This window comes from Sapajus apella, unplaced genomic scaffold (assembly GCF_009761245.1).
Source record: "Sapajus apella isolate SASKATOON/1434 unplaced genomic scaffold, GSC_monkey_1.0 scaffold33, whole genome shotgun sequence".
In the NCBI taxonomy this organism is placed as follows: Eukaryota; Metazoa; Chordata; class Mammalia; order Primates; family Cebidae; genus Sapajus; species Sapajus apella.
Window position 1 is genome coordinate 14,843,199 of NW_022436973.1, and position 24,127 is coordinate 14,867,325.

The window sequence follows — 24,127 nt, forward strand, 5'->3', positions numbered from 1 at the left end:
TAGTTTTCTTGAAATGCTTTCTCTTTGGATGCTTCTTAAAATACTCCTTTGTGGATCCCTCTTGCATGCTATAAGAAGCCATGCCAAGTGAAGAAACCATGTGCAGATACTTCAGCAGACAGCCCCAGCTGAGCCCTGGCCGGAACTTCCAATACTATGTTGGATGGGAGTGGTAAGAGAGGGCATTTTTGTCTTGCACTGGTTTTCAAAGGGAATGATTCCAGCTTTGCCCATTCAATATGATATTGGCTGTGGGTTTTTCATAAATAGGTCTAATTATTTTGAGATATGTTCCACCAATATTTAGTTTATTGAGAGTTTTTAACATCAAGAGATGTTGAATTGTATCGAAGTCCTTATCTGCATCTATTGAGATAATAATGTGGTTTCTGTCTTTGGTTCTGTTTATGTGATGGATTATGTTTATTGATTTGCGTATGTTGAACCAGCCTTGCATCCCAGGGATGAAGCCTACTTGATCAAGATCATCCTGTTCTGTGCCCTTGATGGAGAGGTGCTGTGATCATTTAGAAGGGAAGAGGCACTCTGGCCTTTTGGGTGTTCAGTATTTTTTCATTGATTCTTTCTCATCTTCATGAGTTTATCCAGTTTTGGTCTTTGAGGCTGCTGAACCTTGGATGGTGTTTTTGTGGGGGCTTTTTGTTGTTGTCAATGCTGTTGTTGTTGTTTTCTGTTTGTTTGGTTTCTTTTTTCAATGGTCAAGTCCCTCTTCTGTAGGACTGCTGCAGTTTACTAGGGGTTCGCTTCAGGCCTTATTCATCTGATTTGCTCCTGTGCCTGGATATGCCACTCTAGGAAGCTGGAAAACAGCAAAGATGGGTGCCTACTCTTTCTTCTGGGATCTCTTACCTGGAAGGGGCACCCAACCTGATGCCAGCAGGATTGCTCCTGTATAAGGGCGTGTGACAACCCCGGTTAGAGGGTCTCACGCAGTTGGGTGACACAGGAAACAGGACTCATTTAACGAAGTACTTTGTCCCTTAGTGGAGAGAGTGTGTTTCGCTAGGGGGAAACACACTCATCTGGGCTGCCTGGATTCCTCAGAACTACCAGGAGGAGATGCTAAGTCTGCTGGTCCACAGATACTATGGCCACCCCTCCCCGAAGGACTCGGGTCCAGGGAGATCCGAATTCTGTCCCTGAGCCTCTCTGGCTGGAGTTATTGGAGTTTTCACAGGGAAGCCCTGCCCAATGAGGAAGCGTGGGTCAGGGTTAAGCCTGAAGAGGCTCTCTGGCCTCAGACTGCCACGGCAGGTGTGTTGGACTGTGGGGGACAAGTCTTAGAATCAAGCTGTTCAGCATTTCTGGCTCCAGCAGGGGAAAAACACAGCCTGGGGCTATAGAGACAGGTGCTGCCCTTCCCCCACCCTGGGAGCTTAGGGTGTTAGGCATTTGCAAGTCCCAGTGCTGGGTACTGCCCCTCCCTGAAGGAGCTCAAAGTGTTTAGACAGCAGGCAGCGGAAGCTGAGATGCTGGTTGCCTCTCCCCATGGGAATTCAGTAGGCTTAAGTAGATTCCAGCTGAGAGGCTGTTAAGAGTTGGGACGCTAGTCCCCAGTGGCATGGGTTCGCAAGTGAGAACTTCTGATCCGTGGGTTGCAGAATTCTGTAGAAAAAGCATGCTTTCCCCAGCTGGGTAGCATGGTCACTCATCGCTTCCCTTGGCTACGGGGAGGAGGTTTCCCTTTCCCCTGTGGCTCTCAGGTGGGCTGCTCTACCACACTATTCTTGCTTCTTTCCCTGGATCACAGCAGCCTCCTAGTCAGTTCTGATGAGAGAACCTGGATACCCTGGTTACTGGTAAATGATTCACATGCTTGTTATGTTTTCTTCGATGGAGCCAAGGAACACCATTGTTTCAAGTTTGCCATTTTGGCCCTGCCCCCGCAAGAAATGTTTACATCTAATAACAATTTATAGTTTTTTTTTAAAACAAAAAAAGGCAAAAATTATTTCTTCCAAAAGATAATGCAGTTATTAATATTAGGTAAGGTAATCAATAATATATTGTCTAAATTGGGACATTTCAGAGAGTCAAAGTAGATGCATAAACTATGATCTCCTTAATTTGATGGAGAGTGACTCTTTCAAAGGGAACTCAATCTGCATTAGCCTCTAAACCCATCCAGAAACAAGGACCACTCTTAAAATGTTATATTACAAATTGAAATGGAAACTATAGAAGAGAGGAAATGCTGTTAGACATGGCACCATGAGCCTTCTATCCTAAGATAAAGTTGTAAATTCTGGTATTTGTGGAAAAACATTTCTAGGGAATTTAAACAGAGTGGCTCACAGAGCACTCAAGTCATGAGCAAGGTTAAAATGAGTATCATATGAGCTTTTGTTGTATAGCTCACCCATATTAATAGCTGAAGACTCAATACAATATGTCTCAACTTTATACCTAAACAACCCTGACAATTTATTCTTAGGAGTATTTGTGTGTGTGAGAGAGTATGTAGGTGATTGTGAGATAGGAGGCATGACCCCGGAGCTGGGGCTCAGATAGGGTACCAAATTGAGGACTGGCTAAAACAGGTAAAGGGGGAAGTACCTCCTCTTAAGACATGGAGCACTTGGGGAGTGCGCCATGTCAGTTTACTGTTGCCATGGCGACAGAAGTTACCATCCCTTTCTTTCCGGGGCAATGACTGGACAACCTGGAAGTTAGCACCTTCATCCTAGAAATTTCTGCATAAACTGCCCTTTAACTTGCATAGAATCAAAAGTGGGTATGAATATGAATGCAGAACTGCCTCTGAGCTACTGCTCTGGGCACAGTGCATATAGGGTAGCCTGCTGCAGAGAGAGCAGCTCCTCTGCTGCTGCTCCTCTACTTCAATAAAGTTGCTGTTTCACACCAACAGCTCATCCTTGAATTCTTTTCTGGACAAAGCCATGAACCATCCTGGGCTAAGCCCCAATTTGGGGGTTAAAAACACTGACCTGTATCAATTGTACCAAGTAATCAATAGTCGATGTCAATTTTTGCTGCCCCAAAACAAAAACCAGTGCATCTCAAACATTAGCTTGCAAAAGAATCCCACAAATAATTTGTCAGAACATAGGTTACAGCCCCCATGTCCCATCCCCAGATTCTGACTGTGCAATTCAGAGGTGGGATCTGAGATTCTCCTTTTCTAACAAGGTCCTGAGTGCTGCTGCTGCTGGTCTACACACTGCTCTTGGAAAAGCACTGCAGACCAGTAATTCTCAACCTGTGCCACACATTGTCATCATCTGGAGAGCGTCCTAAAATGCTGATGCCCAGAAACAAACCACAAAGATTTTGATTTAATTGGTTTGTGATGAAGTTCACCATTGGTATGTTTTTAAATTTCCCCAGATGATCCTGATGTACTGCCAATATTGAAATCCACTAACTTTTTCTTTCTCTTTCATTTTAACATCAATACTTTGAAATATCTGTCATCCCCAATAGCCTGTAAGATCCCTGAGGATGAGGACCATCTCTGTTGGTCTTTCTACTTTATTCCTAGATCCTAGAATAACTGTCTCAAATCTCATTGGTATCCATTGCATATTTGTCATTAATGATCAATGCTCCTCTATGGTACCTCATAAACATAATAAGGATGTTGATCTCTTCACTTGCCGACCTCTGTGGCTGTTGCAGTGATCCAGAAACAATATCATTCTTAAATATTTGTATCCATAAATTACTAACGTATAGCAAACTACCTCAAAACTCAGGTACTCAGAACAATGAGTATTTTTCATTGCTCATGTAATGAGCAATGATGCTTCCATGCATCAGGTAGTTCTGCTGTCCTTCGACAAGCTCACTCATGCATCTGTGGTCAGCTGTGGGTTGGGAGGTAGTTATGCTGATGTTGGCTGGGCTCCCTCACATGTTTAGGGGTCTAGACTGGTTTATATAGTTCTTGGCTGAGGCTGCTAAAGTCTCCATATGCCTCTCAACTTCCAACAGGCTGGGCTGGTCTGGTTCACGTGGTAGCTGTGGAAGCTTCTATGAGAGACAGGAAAAGCATGAAGGTCTCTTGAAGGCTAGAACAGACCTCCCATTATTTCTGCCACATTCTATTGTCAAAAACAAGTCACAAGACATTCCTGATTCAAGCAGTGGGAGAAATGAACTTCTATTCTTAGTGAGAAGAGTTTCAGAGACTTAGTGCAAAAGGTTTGAATACTGAGAAGTCATGAATAGGATCAGAAATGCTATCAGTTTACCACAGCCTCTAAGGCAAACCCCTCAAACCCCAGACCTCTCCTCTCATTCCAGCCTTAGAAGAATTGCCAATATGTCTAATGGAAAAGCAAGTTGATTTCAGCTCAGTTTGCTGGCTTAAGCTATTTAGTAAATGAAAGGCTTATAGGATTTAGTTTCTAGTATTTGAAAGCCAAGGAGGTGAAAATGTCTAAAGAAAAATAAAATTGCAGTTGATATTTATTTTTATTTAAGAATAGATTGTAAATTATTGGTGGGAAACTTGGATCCATAAACATGATGAATGACTCATTGCCAAATGTAGCAAAGATTACAATGTGAAAAAAATTGAAATCTAGGAAATTAAAAGAAAATGTACTGTGAAAGTTAACTATAGTTAAATAAGTTGACATTTATGCTCATTGGTTCCCTCCTTTCTTGTAACTGTATAATAAGGAGGGATTGCAGTAGGGACCTAAAAAGAAAAGCCCTCTTAATGTCCAAAAATAAAGATTCTAAGTAAACCTGAGACCAAACCCCTGGGTTTCTTTTTAAATTATCCTGACTGGTATGCTTTCTTTGGGAGGTGGAATGCCTACCTTCCCTGCTAAAGACCTCTCTTGATTGCCAAGAGTTGCAAGAAACCTATGGTTAAGAAACTTAGAATCCATACTCCTGGAGGAAATAGTTTCTGGGACACATGAGAGCAAACCACATGAGTTCAAAGGTCCTTTCTTATACAGTAAAAAACATTTGATCAACTGGTTTTACAAGATAGATCCCACTCAGCCCTGGGGGTTTCTCATTACTAGGCTTCTTAGCTTCAAGGTCTGGAGGCTTTTCTAAATTTAATGTACTTTTTACTTATATTTCAATATGTTTTAAAACTGTCTATATACAATAAGATGTCATTTATTTTTTTAAAATCCTCTCTCTGCCCACTCCGCATCCCCCATGATCTACACTCACAGCAACACACAAACAGGCAAGCATAAAAACAAGGGAAACTTCTAAGAGGTAGAGAGAGGAGTTAACCTTGGGGTGACAGTTTTTTCCTCATGAAGGGGCCTGAGATACCAGCTGCAGCTGACCAAAATCCCTCTTTCAAGGAAGCCAGTGTATTCCTTTCCAAAGATGTTGTTTATGTAACTCTTTAATTATAGCATAACCAAATCACAAGTTTTTTGCCATGGGAAAATGTAAAGTCATTAAGCAACCTAAATACCACCCCGCCCTTTTCAGGCAGACAACACAACCATTAAGCAATTAATGCATGTTAAGACATTTTCAATTTTTTTGGCCCTAATGCCAGTTCAATTATTTGGGACTGGGGAGCATAGGTGAAACCTACTCATTACACTTCTTGGTAGGAAGCAGAGTGACTTACATGTTTCGTTTTAAAACAGAATTCCAATCTCCAGCCCCCACAAGGCCCAGAGCTTTAACCTGATTGCAAAACAAACTTGGATACTGTTTGACACAGCCCAGAATTTCCAATAGGTCTATGAGTCAGATTTGAACTTTAATCTCTGTTAATTGGATGTCTTCCTGAGCATACAGATTTTAGGCCTTCTAAATCCTTATATTCTGTTGACATATTGGGCTGTGGTTTGTTGTGGGTTGTATAGAATGGACAACTTAATCAGCTACTATTTGTAAAACAAAAATAGTGACCTGTTGGTAACAGCAAGATACATTCTCTTAATGTTAGCAGTAAAAACATGGACACATATAAAGAAAAAGTATAATCAGGGATTGTTGTATAACTCTTTCATTGAAAAAATTTTACTGTTGTTGTATAACTCTTTCATTGAAAAAATGCCACTAAAAATTTTATGCTATTACTATCTTCATTTGCTAAAAAATCAACACCTCCAATTTAGTCATGGACTGGAGGCACTTATTTTTTAGATAAAACGATATTATACTCATGAGAATCAAGAATTAAACCACTGGTTGAAGAAATTGTAATTGAAATTACCATGTGCCAGGCACTGGTCATTCTGGAGATACATCAATGAATAAGAAGCATGAAGTCCCTAGCACATTCTTTTGGAGAAGGACAGATGACAAAGAAGTGAACACATAAATAAGACAGTAGAGCAAAAATAAACAAGACAGTAGAGCAAAAATATTCAGAAAACTAAAATCCAGTAATGTGATAGATCTTAGTAGGCTATTATAAACTGGCTCATCAGGGAAGGCTTCAATGAAGAACTGACACTTAACTGAGACCCAGATACTTCATGCAGCCATCTGAGTGTAGAGTCCTTTAGGCAGAAAGAGCATCTAAGGGAAAGGTGAAGCTCAATGGTTTGCCACTACATTAATAGTATATTATATATATATATATATATATATATATAAAATATATATTATATATGTAATAGCCTTATTATATATATTATATATAGTAGCCTTATTTTATATTTATATATATACATAAAATGTATATAATAGTCTACTAAGATTGATCACATTACTCACATTTTTGTTTTTCTAAATGTTTTTGCTGTATGATCTTGTTTATGTGTTCACTTCTTTGTAGTCTGTTTTTCTCCACAAGAAAACAGAGATTAAGGACTTCATGCTTCTCATTCATTGTCATCCCTGGCATGACCAGTACCTGGTACATGGTATTTTTTTATTACAATTTCTTCAGCTATTGGTTTTATTCTTGCTTCATTTTATATATATATATTTTACATATAAAAATATATATATAATTATATATAAATTATATATAATTTATATATAATATAAACATATAATATATATTATATAAAAATATATATTATATATATAAATGAAGTGAAAATCTGCAAATATATATAAATTATATATATTTATGTATTATATAAATATATATATTATATATATATTATATATATATATATATAATATATATATAGTTTTCTTTACCTTAAAATGCTATTGGTATATATTTATATGTGGGCCCTTTGCAGATTTATTATTCCTGTTTGAAAACCAAGTTGTTATTTTTATGTTTCTTTTCTCAGTGTTTGGTGAAATTGTCATAGAATCATCATAAAGTTTTTCTTTCTGTGCATTGTTCTCTCTGTTTTCAGATTGAGGTTGAAGACAAGACTGAGATATTCTAGCTTTGAATAAAGAAAGGGAAAAAAGGAAACCCTACCACAGAATTAGTAGGCTTAATTCCTAATGATAGGTGAATCGGTTAGCTTTTGCTGTATGACAAACCACTCTCAAATGTAGTGGGGTGAATCATCAAACATGTATGTAGTCCATGCATCTTCAGGTTGACAATTTGTGCTGTGGTCGGCTGGGCCCTTCTTTTGGTCTTGATCAGACTCATTCATACGCTTGCGGTCAGCTGCAGAGTAGAAGGCAACTCTGCTTTGGGAGATTGTCTGACTGTTGGCTAAGGCAGTGGGGCAACCCGGGCTGTGTATCTCCCATCATCCAGAAGGCTAGCCTAAGCTTATTCACAGAGTCAGGATGCTAAGAGAGCAAGTGAAAATCTGCAAAGTCTCTTGAAGTCTCAACTCAGGATGGATACAGTGTCACTTCCTTGGCATTCTAGGTCAAAATTACTCTCCAGGCCAACCCAGATGCAGTGGCTTGTGAAACTGGCTCCATGCCTGCATAAGGGGGAGTTGCAGTCAGGTTGAAAATGAGACAGATATAGGGAGGGGTAAAGAACTGGAGACATTTTTCAAATTGATTGACCACAGTAGGCAAATGCTAACACGACAGCATGAAAATGCCTACATTACAGGGATTGGCAACTATGGGTTTGGGGTGTTTTTTTTTTTTTTTTTTTTTTTTTGGTTACTGACCAGATAGACAACATTTTTGGCTTTGCAGGCCAGTCAGTCTCTTTCACAACTATTCAACTCTTCTCTGTAGTGCAAAAGCAACCATAGACAATAAGTAGATGAATGGGCATGGCTATGTTCCAGTGAAACTGGATTTACAAAACAGTAAGTGGGCTGCATTTGGCCCACACAGCCGTAGTTTACTGACCACTTGTCTATTTTCCTAGAGTGAGATAATTTTGCTACAAAAGGCTTTGCATTTCAAACAGGCTGGAATAGAACATAGCCTCTAGTGGCATCTATCAGACACCAACAAAGTCTCAGAGAAAGAAAGTTGAATCACTCATCAGACCACAGCCAACATATGGATGGTGTTTTGTTCTAGCAGTAGGGGGAGGGCATTCTTTCAGCTTTTAACATAGCGTTTGTTTACTGGGCTACTTACATAAACCAAGATCTCTATCATTGGTAGTGCTTGTTTGCTGCCTGGATGTAACAACCATTTATTTCCTTTTGTTTGTTGTGGTTAGTTTACTTTCAAGGAAGAAAGACAAAAATTTTTAAGTAGAACAAATGTTAAGACGCAGGGGAAGAGAAAGAGTAAAACAGTCAGAGAGCTCCTCAAGGGCAGGGATGGGGCCCAGACCAGGAAGTCAAATTCTCCAGCTGGAATTGATCCTGGACTTCTATACACTTGTTCTCAGCCTTGAATGCACATTAGATTCACTTGGGGAGTTTTGAAAAATCCTGATGCACAGGCCACACCCCAGGGCAACTAAATCAGATACACAGGAGATGGGTTCCAGGCATCAGTATTTTTCAAACCTCTCTATGTGAGTCCAAAATGCAGTCAAGTTTGTAAACCAGGGCTTTACAGTCTTGGCAGCTCTTAGTGACTCCATTTGTTGTCTGGGCCATTCCACAAATGCATGTCTCCCACTCACCTAGACTGTAACCTCCCAAGAATACATCAGCCCCAGGTCTGTCAATCCTAGAAACTCATTAAAAATGTAATTACTTGCTAATCTCTCTGAATTCTGAAACGGCCCTGGGCCCTGAAGTTTGTCAATACTTCTCTCCTTTTAGCAAAATCTCATTTGCCTTTTCAGCACTCAGCTACGTCTTTATTATCTATACCCAGACTACTCTATTTTGGAAAATCAGGACCATTTTCAACCTGAGAGTTCATTCTGTTCAGGATAAAAACGAAATAGCCAGAAATATCTTCAAGCAGACTTCAAAAACATCCATATTCACTTTTCTAATAACAAAAAATAATCTTATTAAGTGTCCTCTGGACATGCCACTGAAATTAATATTTTATTAGTTGTCCTTTAAACGGCTCACAATAGCATGGCAAACAACTTTAGCAACTCTAATGAATTAGTCGTGTTCCCCTGTTACTGCGCTCAGGTAATGGGGTTGGGGCAATTTGAGCTAAATAACAATTTATAGGTCATTTTCCTATCAGAAAAAGTACATTTTCCCACATAACCTCAACATGTTCCTCAACAAAACTAACAATCCTTTAATAATGTCATACACACCCCAGTCCACTGTCAAATGTCCCCAGTTGTTCTCAAATGTTTTTAACATTGATATTTTCAAAACATTGATAGATTCAATCAAGGAGCACATTTTGGATTGTGATGTTATGAAAGGGCAAGTACTCACTCCTTTCTTGAACTGTGAGGGGAAGAGATTGTGGGTGCCACATCAGTCAAGGAAGACTCTAAATTTGGGAGAGAAATAAAGGACAGGCGATTTTCAGGTGAGGTAGAAGGCATAGACAACTAGGAAGAGATTTCCAAGTAGATATAGCAGGAATGACAATATATGGGTTGGGTAGAGCCAGTGGATCCATCTAGAAATATTGATATAAATTATTTTCACATGTATGCTGCAGAAAGCAAGTGGTCAGAAAACCAAGCCCTGGACATTTCATAGTTTGAGAGGAAAAGAACACAAAGAGGAAAGAAATGATGTTGGAAATGAGACTGGGGAATTAGAACAGTGTGATATTTCTAGAAAGCCAAGAGAGGGCAGAGTCCCAGGGTGTCTGGAAGCTGACAGCTGCAGAGAAGGGAAGCATGAAAATGCAGCATAGATCTGCTCAGAGTGCACCAGATCAGCATAGCTTATCAGAAATGTAGGTTTTTGGGGTCCCACCTTAGACCCACTCATTTAAAATCTCCTGAAGTGAAGGCCTGGGAATCTGTGTTTATATGTTCTCCCAGACATTCTTATGCTTGCTCAAATTTGAGAAGCACTGCTCTCTAATACATCTTGTCAAGGTTTTGTCTCATAGCATATCCTACTTCACCATCAGCACCTTTGATGTTTCCTCTTGCTTTCTGTCCATAGCACAGATTTTTTTTTCTCTTCTTAAAAACGATAAAAAGCAAGAAGGCAAGGAAAAAAGACAAAAAAAATAATAATTTTTAAACTCCCTGTTTTCTGCCTTTAATGCTTTATTATTCTAAATGTTTCAAATTATATATTACCTATAATCATGTCATTCATGGTCTCACAAAATACCCTGTATAGGACCTGAAATCTACCTTCTATAGAATCCCTTTTTCACCACCTCAAGCAAGAGCATACGCTAAAATCATCAAATGGCCCGATAAGCAGGAATTCTCCATCCTTTTTCTTCTTGCCCATTAGCAATATTCTTGAAACTTGACTCTTTGGGATTCTTAGTATTATACCACCTGCTTTCTCAAATCCTGTTTCTCAGACCTTCCTCATTCACCTTGCCACCAAACAAGTGCATTTCCCCAGATTCAATCCTTGGTGTTTTCTCTTTACTTCTCCATTCTCCCTCCTCCAGAGGCAATATCGGATGTTTCCATTTTGGAAGTTGCCCTGAGCAAGTGATCCTGATATGTAGGTGTTATTGGTCTCCAGTCTCACATATCAACTCACCAATTGTGGAAAACAAGTTAGATGGCTTCCTGTCACCTGTCGTCTGTGCATTTTCTCCAAATCCTCATTCCCTTCCAATAATTTCCTCTCTAACTTCCTTTACCTATGAATGTTCTTCCAAAACTCCAGCCTTACACCCCATGTCATCTCAGCATACCACTGCTCTACTGTATTTCATGATTTATATTACATATGCAAATATTTTTCTTAGTTTTCCTTCCTTACACTTATTAAAATATTAAGTATATAGCCATAGTACTACTTTTTTTTAATGGACTCAAGTAAAATATCTAAGTAAATGTTCCTGACTTGAGTTTAAATTATTAGTCGCCCTCACAGAGGCTCAATTTCCTTGACTGTATACTGCGAATAAGAGTGCTGCTTACTTCATAGAGCCGTTGCAGAGAACACAGACTTAATATTCATGAAATTTTCCTAGCATATATCCAGTGCTTTGTTGTGTTGGTTATTATTGTCTATCCCAGGCCTTTCCTACATGATTCCTGCTTCTCCTTTAGATCGGGATGCTAAAGGGCAGAGCTGAGGTCTGCGGAAAATTGTGAAATAGATGAAGTCAGCTTCTCCTTTCATTGAGCCCCTAGAGTATTTTTCAGCTCATCAAAGCTGTGAAGGTCTCGCTACTGGAAGGCTGACAAGAATCAATCTTAGCCACAAGGAACTTTAGACATGGGTTTCATGTGTGTGTGTGTGTGTGAGACAGTGTATGTGTGTTTATGCATGTATGTGTGTGACAGTTCATGTATGTATATGTGTGTATTTGAGCATGTGTGTATGTATGACAGTGCATGTGTGTGAGTGTATATGTTTGCGTGTGACACACTGTGGGTATATTTGTATGTGTGTGTATGTGTGTGACAGTGCATCTGTGTGTGAGTATATGTATGCATGTATGACAGTGCATGTGTGCATATGGGTGTGAATGTGTGTGCAAATGTGTGACAGTGTATGTGCATGTACATGTACATGTGAATATCGCCACAGAGAACAGCTTTGGGGAGCAGCCAACTTTCTCAGCATCTCTGAAATTACCTCTAAACCGGTTTCTGTTTCTTCCACTTCCAATGAGGTGGCTCCAAAGTGCCGGAGAACAAGAACAGAGGAAACGAGTTGGGATTTCCCACAAGCTCGTGTCACACACAGGTGGTATGCCTCTGCTTCTGGCACGGACAGTCAGTAGCCAGGATAGGCTCTTCCTGTATAATTCACTCACTTATGCCTCAGGATAATTTTGAAGTAGCTTGATGCGGAAGGATGAATGGCTCTAGGTCCTTAAGTTAGACAAAGTAAGTTTTTGTACTATTTTATTTGTTCGTTAAAGTAGTAACTTTACTGCTATAAAGTTCCTTGAGGAATTTGTTGCTCTAAATGGTGGTTAATAATTTCTTAAAATTTGGACATTCGGTAATAGCAAAAGAATCAGCAAAAACAAAAGGAAAGAACTAAGCACCATCCATGATGGTAGAATGATGTATGAAGCTATAACCCACTTAAGACAGAACATCCAGAATTCATAATATTCACACGCATAAGTAATAAAATAGGGAGAGTTTAGAAGCTTTTTTTGGAAGCAACATTCAGAATGTGATTTCATGCAATATTATAAGGAAAGCACTATGACGTGCACATCTGGGACAGTAAATGCAACTTTAGCCATTTTTCACAGCGAGGAGGAGGAGGAACTGACATTTTTGGGGCACAAAGAGCTTTACATACATCTTAAAATGTAATCCTCATAAAGACCATTATAATATTAAATTATTGCCATTGTGCAGCTGAAGAAATTGGTACTCAGAGAAGTCAAGAATGTTCTTCAAGGACACAGAGGAGAACTAGATTTGAATTCAGGTTTATTTCTTTTCTATCACTTTTTCTTAACACCGCTTTATTCATGCATAATATTAATACCAAAAAGTATGGTAATTTTACTGGTAAAGTGCTGGAATTTTTACTTTACAAACACTTTGTGTAAGCAGCCCCCAGATCAAGAAACATTACCAGCATTCCAGAAGCCCCTTTTCAGCCTGCCCTGGCACACATCGCCCACAGAAAACCACTATACTTGTTTTTAATACCATGAATTTGTTTTGCCAGTTTAAGAGCTTAAATAAATGGAGTCATATAGCATGTCTTCTTTTGACTTATTTTGTTTTACCTTACGTTTGTGAAATATTTCATACTGTTATAAAGAGTTATAAATCTTTGATTTTTACTACTGTATAGTATTTCATCACAAGACTATAAAATAATATATTTACTCATTCTATGGTAGATAAACAATGTGAGGCATGTCCTGCTTGTCACTGTTACAAAAATTCCTTTATGTACATTCTTGGTGAACTTATTTAACAGTTCTTATAGGTCTATACCTGGAAGAGGAATTTCTAGCTCATGAAACGTACATTTCTTAGCCGTATTGAATAATGCCAAACAGTTATACAAAGCAGTTGTACTGATCTACCTTCCCATCAGCAGCACATGAGAGTTCCAATTATTCTACATCTTTGGCAATACACGCCAATTGTCTGTTTTGGTTTTTTTCCCTTTAGCACATTCTAGGCATGTATTGCTATCTCACTGAGATTTAAATGTGGATGAAAAGTATTCAATCTCTTAACTGTTTTTTTCCACCAGTCTTTACTGTATTTGATGTCTTGCATTTTTAAGTTAGCCAATTAGAGACCCTAAATAAACGCAGAGGCCCCAAATGCATCTAGCCAAGAGAAGCGGTCAGCCCATGAACAGCAAAATGGAATTGAGACCAAGGTACTAATAACTGTTTCAAAAGGAACCAATGAGAGGCAGTTAGTAGGAACACAGCAGATTGCAAACATGGCCTCAACTCTCCACCCTCCCTGTTATCATGTCCTTTGACAATGTGACCTTTCTTCTCCTCCAGTCAAAAAGCAGAGTTTATTTCCCTAGCCTTTAAATATGCACTGCTATTTTGATTTGCTTCAGTCAGTAAAATGCAGCAGAAGTAACAATCTATCAGGTCACCTTAGGCCTTAAGACGTTGTGCATGCTTATACTCATTTTCTTGGAATCTCACTGAGCCACAAAATGAACAAGCCTGGACTAGCTTACAGGAGGATGAGAGATACATGGACCAGAGCAGAGATGTCCCAACTGAGACCATCCTGGTGATCTGAAAGGAGACTCATGAGAGCACCTTATCAGGGTCAGTCAAGCCTGGGCCAGATTCACAGAACCACTGGTCATCTGTAGATTTGTGAAGAAATAATAAATGGCTGTTGTTTCAGCTCACCAAATACATAGAGGTTGGCAGAGTTGTCTAAAGTTGTCCAAAGTTGTCCGAAACTCTCTGGGGGAAATAGTTCCTATTTCAGTCAGATGCTAAATTTCTCTGCCACATATTATCTCCTCTTCTTAGAAAAGAAACTTGAGGCTAGGTGCAGTGGGTCACGCCTGTAATCCCAGCACTTTGGGAGGCCATGGCGGGTGGATCATCTGAGGTCAGGAGTTCGAGACCAGCCTGGCCTACATGGTGAAACCCCGACTCTACTAAAAACAATACAGAAATTAGCTAGGTATGGTGGTGCATGCCTATAAACTCAGCTACTTGGGAGGCTGAGGCAGCAGAATCATTGAACCCAGGAGGCAGAGGTTGCAGTGAGCTGAGATTGCACCACTGCACTCCAGCCAAAAAAAAAAAAAAAAAAAACCACCAGAAACTTGAATCTGTAATGTTCCCCAAAAGCCAAGTGAGATATGATTCTTTGCTTTCTTAATCTAACTCTACCATCTTGAAGACCCTTGCAGATGTTGGGCCTTCACCCTTAGTAAAAAGCGGCCCTAGGAAGGCAAGCCCTGCTGTATGACCTAGTTTACTCCTGGATGATGGCTACACATCAGTTCCCAAGTCCAGCCCAAGAGAGCCAGAAATTGCTTGTGTCAGCACATGCAGCTCCCCCTGAACTCTGATGTGCTGCCAAACAGTCCTCCTCCCAAAGCAATCAAACCATCCCTTTGCTGGTGATGAAAATGACGGCCTTTGATGTCTCACTAGATCTGAGCTAAAGTATTTCCAATAAAGAAAATGACTCTGCAAAAATACTGTCTTGGTAAGGAGACAGTGTGTCAGAGTGTGCCCAAGCAGTGCTCTAAAATACACAGTGATCACGTGAGATCTTGTTAAAATCAGAATCTCATCAAATAGGTCTGGCATGGAGCCTGAGATTTAGCATTTCTTACTACCTCGTAGGTGACGCTGATGCTGCTGGTTCAACAGCCACACTTTGAGTAGTAAAGGTCCAAAGCACAGATTTTGGACAAATAGGTCTGTGACCCAGTTGTCCTCAGCTTAAACTTTCTCATCTGTTCGTTGATTTGGCATAAGATGTATATGAGACCATCTGTTTAATGGACTAGTTACACTCCCTGTCACACAGGACATGAAGAGAATATGGACCTATTGTATTACACAGAGATGTATAGTCATCCAGTGTCTCACATGCAGTCTCCACAGAAATGGGTCTTGATCATTTAGAAATTTCTATGGTCCCAGTGCCAGGTAGCTTTCAATATTTAAATTTAGAGTCCCATATTTGTGTCTTGGCAGCCTTACATGCAGATCTAAAGCATAGATAAAATGCAAGTTACCTTATTTATGATGAAAAAAGTTCAAATTGAGGGAGAGGGGCTATAGTGAATCAGGGTTCTCTGATTTAAAACCTGTGCTATTTACCATCTTTCATGATTCTCATTTTCTTCCCAGACTCATAGCCCTTATTCACATACATTTCTCCTTGTATTCAAAGGTTAACTTGAAAATAGAAGGTGTGGTGTGGTGGCTCACAACTGTATTCCTAACACTTTGGTAGGCAGAGGTGGGAGGATCATTTGACCCCAGGAGTTTGAGACCATCCTGGACAATATAGTGAGACCCCATCTCTGCAAAATAAATAAATTAATAAGCCTGGCTTGGTGGCATATGTTGGTAGCTACTTGGGAAGCTGAGGTAGAAGGACCGCTTGAGCCCAGGTGGTTGAAGCTGCAGTTGTGATCACTCCACTGCACTCCAGGCTGAGCAACAAAGACAGAGTAAAATCCCCCCTCATTTTTCTTTGAGACACTGTCTATAAGTGTCTAAGAAAAAAAAAACAGAATGACTGCCCCAATCAAAAATACTGAGCAGGTTTTCCAAATCCACTTTCCCCTGCAAATCAAATAATCAACAACAAAAAGAGTTTAAGTTTATGACACTTTTTTAATCAGTTCACTTATGGATCTCTTAGATATATTCACTAAACCTTCGCTACTCATTGGCATCACCAGGGAGCTTATTAGAAATGCAAAATCAGAACCCTGATCTCCCTGGCCTGAGCCTCTGGGGGTAGGGTGGTGCACTCTCTGTGGACCAGCAGACATAGCCTTTCCTCATGGTAGTTCTGAAGAGTCCAAGCAGCCCAGACTAGTAGGTTGCCCCCCAGCAAAGCACACCCCCTCCACCAAGGGACTGTCAAAGTGCATCATAAAATGGGTCCTGTTCCCTGTGCCACCAACAGGGTGAGACCCTCCAGCTGGGGTTGTCAGACACCCTATACAGGAGCAATTCTGCTGGCATCATTTGGTGCCCCTTCTAGGTCAGAGATCCCAGAAGAAGGAGCAGGCACCCATCTTTGCTATTTTCCAGCCTCCTTGAGTAACATCTCCAGGCACAGGAATGAATCAGATGAATAGGGCCTGAAGTGAACCCCCAGCAAACCAGAGCAGCCCTACAGAAAAGGAACCTAACCATTGAAAGAAAAATACACAAACAGAAAGCAACAGCAGCAGCAACAGCAAAAGCAATGACAAAAAGCCCCCACAAAAACCCCATCCAAGGATCAGCAGCCTCAAAGACCGAAACTAGACAGACATTAAGGTGAGAAAGAATCAATGAAAAAATGCTGAAAACCCAAAAGGCCAGAGTGCCTCTTCTCCTCTAAATGATAACAACATGTCTCCATCAAGGGCACTGAACAGGATGGAGGATGAGATGGAAACACTGACAAAAGTAGGCTTCAGAAGATGCGTAATAAAAAACAATGCTGAGCTAAAGGAGCATATTCCAACCTGATGCAAAGAAGCTAAGAACATTGATAAAAGGTTCAAGGAATTGCTAACTAAAATAACCAGTTTAGAGAGAAATATAAATGACCTGACGGAGCTGAAAAACACAGCACAAGAACTTTGTGAAGCATACACAAGTATCAGTAGCTGAATTGACCAAGAGGAAGAAAGTATATCAGAGTTTGAAGACCACTTTTCTGAAATAAGGCATGAAGACAAGACTAGAGAAAAAAGAATGAAAAGGAATGAACAAAGCCTCTAAGAAATATAGGACTTCATAAAAAGACTGAACCTACAATTGATTGGAGTACCAGAGGAGACAGGGAGAATGGAAACAAACTGGAAAACACACTTCAAGAATTATCCAGGAGAACTTCCACAACCTAGCAAGATAGGCCAAGATGCAAATTCAGGAAATACACAGAACACCGTTAAGAAACTCCATAAGAAGATCAGACCAGAATGCATAATCGTCAGATTCTCCAAGGTCAAAATGAAGGACAAATGGTTAAAAGCAGCCATAGAGAAAGGCCAGGTAACCTACAAAGAGAAGCCCATCACACTAATAGCAGACGTCTCAGCAGAAACTCTACAAGCCAGAAGAGAATGCGAGCCAATATTCAGCATTCTTAAAGAAAAAAATTTTCAACCAAGAATTTCATATCCAGCCAAACTAAGCTTCATAAGCACAGAAGAAATAAAATCATTTCAGACAAGCAAATGTCTGATTTTGTTACCACCAGGCCTACCTTGCAAGACCACCTGAAAGAAACACTAAATATAGCAAGGAAAAGCTGGTACCAGCCACTGCAAAAACACACCAAAATATAAAAACCAGTGTCACTATGAAGAAACTGCATCTGTATGCAGAATGACAAGATAGCATCACAATGACAGGATCAAATTCACACATAACAATAAAAAGCTTAAATGTAAATGGGCTAAATGACCCAAATAAAAGACCCAAACTGGCCAATTGGATAAAGATTCAAGTCCCATCCCTGTGCTGTATTCAGGAGACCCATCTCATGTGCAAAGACTCACACATATGCTCCAAATAAAGGGTTGGAGGAAAATTTACCAAGAAAATGGAAAGCAAAAAAAGCAGGAGTTGTGGCTGGGCATGGTGGCTCAAGCCTATAATCCCAGCACTTTGGGAGGCCAAGGTGGGTGGATCACTAGGTCAAGAGATCAAGACCATCCTGTTCAGCGTAGTGAAACCCCGTCTCTACTAAAAATACAAAAATTAGCTGGGCATGGTGGTGCAGCCTGTAGTCCCAGCTACTCAGGAGGCTGAGGTAGGAGAATTGCTTGAATCCAGGAGGCAGAGGTTGCAGTGAGCCGAGATCGCGCCACTGCACTCCAGCCTGGGTAATAAGAGCAAAACTCCATCTCAAAAAAAAAAAAAAAAAAAGCAGGGGTTGCAATTCTAGTCTCAGACAAAGCAGACTTTAAACCAACAAAAATTGAAATAGACAAAGAAGGGTACTACATAATGGTAAAGGGAAAAATTCAACAAGAAGAGCAATTCATAAAACAAGTTCTTACAGACCCACAAAGAGACTTAGACTTCCACACAATAGTAGTAGGAGTCTTTAATAACCTACTGTCAGTATTAGACAGAGTAAGGAGACAGAAAACTAACAAGGATATTCAGGACTTGAACTCAGCTTTGGATCAAGTGGACCCAGTAGATGTCTATCGAACTCTCTACCCTAAATCAACAGAATACACATTTTTATCAGTGTCACATAGCATTTTTTTTTAAATCAACCACATAATCTCAAGTAAAACACTCCTTAGGAAATGCAAAAGAACTGAAATCATAACAAACAGTATTTCAGACCACAGTGCAATCAAATTAGAACTCAGGATTAAGAAACTCACTCAAAACAGTACAATTACATGAAAATTGAACAACCTGCTCCTGAATGATTCCAGGATTAATAATAAAATTGAGGCAGAAATCAAGAAGTTCTAAGAAACCAGTGAAAACAAGAATGACAGTGTACCAGAATCTCTGGGACACAGCTAAAGCAGTGTTAACAGGGAAATTTATAGCACTAAATGTCCACATCAGAAAGCTAGAAAGATCTCAAATCGACACTCTAACATCACAATTAAAAGAGCTAGAGAAGCAAGATCAAACTAATACAAAAGTGAGCAGAAGACAGCAAATAACTAAGATCAGAGAAGAACTAAAGGAGATAGAGACATGAAAAACCCTCCAATAAATCAATGAATCCAGGAGCTGTTTTTTTGAAAAAAATTAACAAAATGGATAGACTGCTAGCTAGATTAATAAAGAAGAAAAGAGAAAAGAATCAAATAGACACAATAAATAATGATAAAGGGGATATGTCCACTGACCCCACAGAAATACAAACTATCATCAGAGAACACTATAACCACCTCTATGCAAATAAAGTAAAAAATCTAGATGAAATGAATAAATTCCTGAACACATACACCCTCCCAGGACTAAACCAAAAAGAAGTCAAATACCTGAACAGACCAATAACTAGTTCTGAAATTGAGGCAGTAATTAATAGCCTACCAACCCAAAAAAGCCCACGACCAGACAGATTCACAGCAGAATTCTACCCTTACAAAGAGAAGCTGATACCATTTCTTCTGAAACAATTTTAAACGGAGGGATTCCTCCTTATCTCATTTGATGAAGCTGGCATCATCCTGATACCAAAACCAGGAACAGATACAACAAAAAATGGAAACTTCAGGTCAATTTCCCTGATGAACATTGGTGCAAAAATCATAAAATACTGGCAAACCAAATTCAGCAGCACATCAGAAAAAACTTATCCACCTTAATCAAGTAGGCTTCATCGCTGGGATGCAAGGCTGTTTCAACATATGCAAATCAATAAATGTATCCATCACATAAACACAACCAAAGACAAATACCACATGATTATCTCAACAGATGCAGAAAAGGCCTTTTAAAAATTCAACATCCCTTCATGTTAAAAACTCTTAGTAAACTAGGTGTCGATGGAACATGTCCCCAAAATAATAAGAGAGATGTATGACAAACACACAGCCAATACCATATTGAATGGGTAAGAGCTGGAAGCATTTCCTTTGGGAAAACAAGGATGCCCTCTCTCACCACTCCCATTCAACATAGTATTCAAAGCTCTGGCCAGGACAATCAGGCAAGAGAAAGAAACAAAGGTATTTAAACAGGAAGAGAGGAGGTCTAATTGTCTCTGTTTGCAGATGACATGATTCTATCATCTCAGCCCAAAAACTCATTAAACTGATCAGTAACTTCAGCAACATCTCAGGACACAAAATCAATGTGCAAAAATCACAAGCATTTCTTTACACCAATAATAGACAAACAGAGAGTGAAATTATGAAATAACTCCCATTAACAATTGCTACAAAGAGAATAGAATACCCTGAAATACAGCTAACAAAGGATGTGGAAGACCTCTTTAAGAAGAACTACAAACCATTGCTCAAGGAAATAAGAGAGTACATAAACAAATGGAAAAACATTTCATCTTCCTGCATAGGAAGAATCAACATCATGAAAATGGCCATATTGCCCAAAGTAATTCGTAGATTTGATATTATTCCCATCAAACAACCATTGATATTCTTTACAGAATTAGAAAAAAACTATTTTAAATTTTATATGGAATCAAAGAAGATCCCATGTAGCCAAGACATTCTAAGCAAAAAGAACAAAGCGGGAGGTATCACACTACCTGATTTCAAACTATACTACAAGCCTACAGTAACCAAAACAGTATGGCACTGTTACCAAAATAGACATATAGACCAATGGAACAGTAAAGAGACCTCAGAATAACACCACACACCTACAACCATCTGATCTTCGACAAACCTGACAAAAACAAGCAATGGGGAAAGGATCTCCTATTCACTGAATGGTTCTGGGAAAACTGGCTAGCCATAAGCAGAAAACTAAAACTGGACCCCTTCCTTACACCTTACACAAACATTAACTCAAGATGGATTAAAGACTTAAATTTAAAATTCAAAACCATAAAAATCCTAGAAGAAAACCTAGGCAGTACCATTCAGGACATAGGCATGTGTAAAGCCTTCATGACAAAAACACTGAAAGCAATGGTAACAAAAGCCAAAATTGACAAATGGGATCTAGTTAAACTAAAGAGCTTCTGCACAGCAAGAGAAACTATCATCAGAGTAAACAGGCAACTTACAAAATGGGAGAAAATTTTGCAATGTACCCATCTGACAAAGTCTTATATCCAGAATTTACAAGGAACTTAAACAAATTTACAAGAAAAAACAACCCCATCAAAATGTGGGCAAAGGATATGAACAGAAATTTCTCAAAAGAAGACATTTATGTGGCCAGCAAACATATGAAAAAAAAGCTTAACATCATTGATCATTAGATAAATGAAAATCAAAACCACCAAGAGATAACATCTCATGCCGGTCAGAATGGTGATTATGAAAAAATCAAGAAACAATAGATGCTGGCAAGGCTGTGGAGAAATAGGAATGTTTTTACATTGTTGGTGGGAATGTAAACTAGTTCAGTCATTGTGGAAGAGAGTGTGGTGATTCCTCAAGGATCTAGAACCAGAAATACCGTTTGACCCAGCAATCCCATTACTGTGTATATACCCAAAGGAATATAAATTAATCATTCTACTATAAAAACACATACACACATGTGTTCATTGCAGCACTGTTTACAATAACAAAGACATAGAATCAACCTAAATGCCCATCAATGATAGACTGGATAAAGAAAATGTGGCACATATATACCATGGAATACTATGCAGCCATAGAAAGGAATGAGATCATGTCCCTTGTAGGGACATGGATGAAGCTGGAAGCCATCATTCTCAGCAAAGTTACACAGAAACAGAAAACCAAATACCGCAAGCTCTCACTCATAAGTGGAAGTTGAACAATAAGAAATTATGGACACAAAGAGGGGAACATCACACGTCAGGGGCCTCTTGGGGATTGGGGGGCAAGGGGAGGAAACTTAGAGGCCAAGGCATTAGGTGTAGCACACCTCTATGGCACACATTTAGCTATGTAACAAATCTGCACGTTCTGTACATGTATCCCAGAACTTAAAAGTAAAATAATAAAAAAAGAAATTTTATAAACCTCTAAGTTATCAAACTAAACTCATTGATTACAAAAGAAAAAAAGAAAATAAATGCTAAATCTTGAATTTCACCTCGGTCCTCCTGAATCAGATTCTGGCGTGAGGCCCAGGAATCTGTTTTTAATAACCTCTCCAGGTGATTCTGTAGCATGCTAAAGTTTGAGAAGCACGGCTTTAGGGCCTCAGCTTAAGACCATCAATTTTGTCCCCTCTCGATTTGTTAGAAAAACAAGAACTTAGTCCCTAACCAATGACCTATAGAATGAGAATCCATATTTTAACAAGATTGTCAGTAATTCAGTATGCTTATTAAAATTTGGGATATGATGCTTAAGTCTACAGCATAGCTTTGATCCAATCTACTTTAACAGAACTGAATAGTTGGAATATAAAACTAGGCAAAATACAAATACATTTTTGGAAAAATATGGGAAAGCCAAGTAGTGCTGCTTTTACATGGGATTGAGGCAAATAAAGAATGAAAGCTTCAGGATTTAATATTCTGCCATTTACAGGGCTGCTTAATCAAGGTTTGGGAATGTACCAGGCTGAAATGAACTGAGTTATAGACAGTGTTCTTGCTGGGAGACAATTGGAAACAATTCCCATCTTGGCAACAGCTGTGAAAAAAAAAAAGAGTAATGGTTTCCATACTCCCTCTCTGTTCAAACCGATCAGCGGCTGAGACCAGCAGGAAGTAGGAGCAAGTTTTGTCCTTTGGGTGTGGGTGAGGCATTACTTCCCAAATTTTTACTCAGGGCCCTGGATGTAAAACAATCTGATTCTGCCAGTTCTACTTTCCTTGAGGCCATAGGTATAGAAAGAGACTTCTATGATACAAAAGCATTTTGGACAAGATGCTTTGGTGGTCCACATCTTCCACTGTCTTATCTTGCCCGCTACTTGCACGGCACAGATCTGGTGTTTCAGCCCAGGTCAGCAGCTATGCTTAGGCTCTTGGATTCTTTGTAATCTGAGAATAAATATAGGAAGAGCAGGTGCTTATTGGTATCTGACCAAGACCTCAGACCAGAACCATCATCAGAGTATATAATAATTTTTAAAGTTGACTTTTAGTATCAACGTTACCTTATCAAAGTACATATACATATAGCGGCTGCTGACAAACATATAAAACTCATATGCTTTCTGCCATTTCCTCCAAGAAGTAAAGACCAAGGTGCAATTAACCATGCAAAGATTTTATTAGAAGAAATGCCTTGACAAAAAAATAGGGTGAGTCAGGGAAGGCTGTGAGAACTGTTAGATTGAGATGCAGGTCAGAACCTATGAGGGAGAGAGAGAGAGGACGATTGCATGGAAGCGTCCAAGACAACTGCGTAATCTAAGAAAAGTTTGGCGAGCTTGGCAAAGAGGTCCTGAGACAAAGTTGGCTGTCAGAGGAGCCCCATGCTTTCCAGAAACTGGCCTTTCTTAGTATTCCTACCATGCTTAGCTTTTCGTGGGGAGTAGCTTCAATGAAAAGAAGGTGATGGATGTCAGACTACAGCGGTTGAGATCCTTGATCAATGACTCTCCCTATAGTCAAATGTGTGCAAGGCACAAGCACAAGGCCATAACTTTCCCATTCCTCCTTATCAAAAATAGTCAGTGGATGCTTAGTGTTTAAAGAACCATATACCAGTCTATTTGACATCTCATGGAGCATTTCATAAATATGACATACGGCATATATATATATAGACAGATAGATATATATTCACTTTAGGCATTCTGCACTGTCAGAGCAACTGTCAACCGTGTATTTACAAGAAGGCTCTATGTTTTCTTTGCATAAATAGCAATAGGGCCTTTGACATTGTTAGGTGAAACAGTGGTATTGTGATTTGCAACTAAAGTGTTGAATGCTGTTGAATAGCCTTCAAGAAGGCAAGAGCTCGGTGTGGTATAGCGTGTGAAATGTTATGTACCCTGCCTT

At 39.4% G+C, this 24,127-nt stretch overlaps 1 long non-coding RNA gene across 1 annotated transcript; it reads left to right on the forward strand.

The window, feature by feature from the left end:
• Window positions 1–254: 254 nt before the first annotated feature.
• LOC116562908 lies at window positions 255–17,679 on the forward strand. Its single transcript, XR_004274131.1, has 3 exons — window positions 255–409; window positions 8,863–8,866; window positions 17,658–17,679. It is a non-coding gene; the product is annotated as an uncharacterized LOC116562908 (long non-coding RNA).
• The last annotated feature ends 6,448 nt before the right edge of the window (window positions 17,680–24,127 follow it).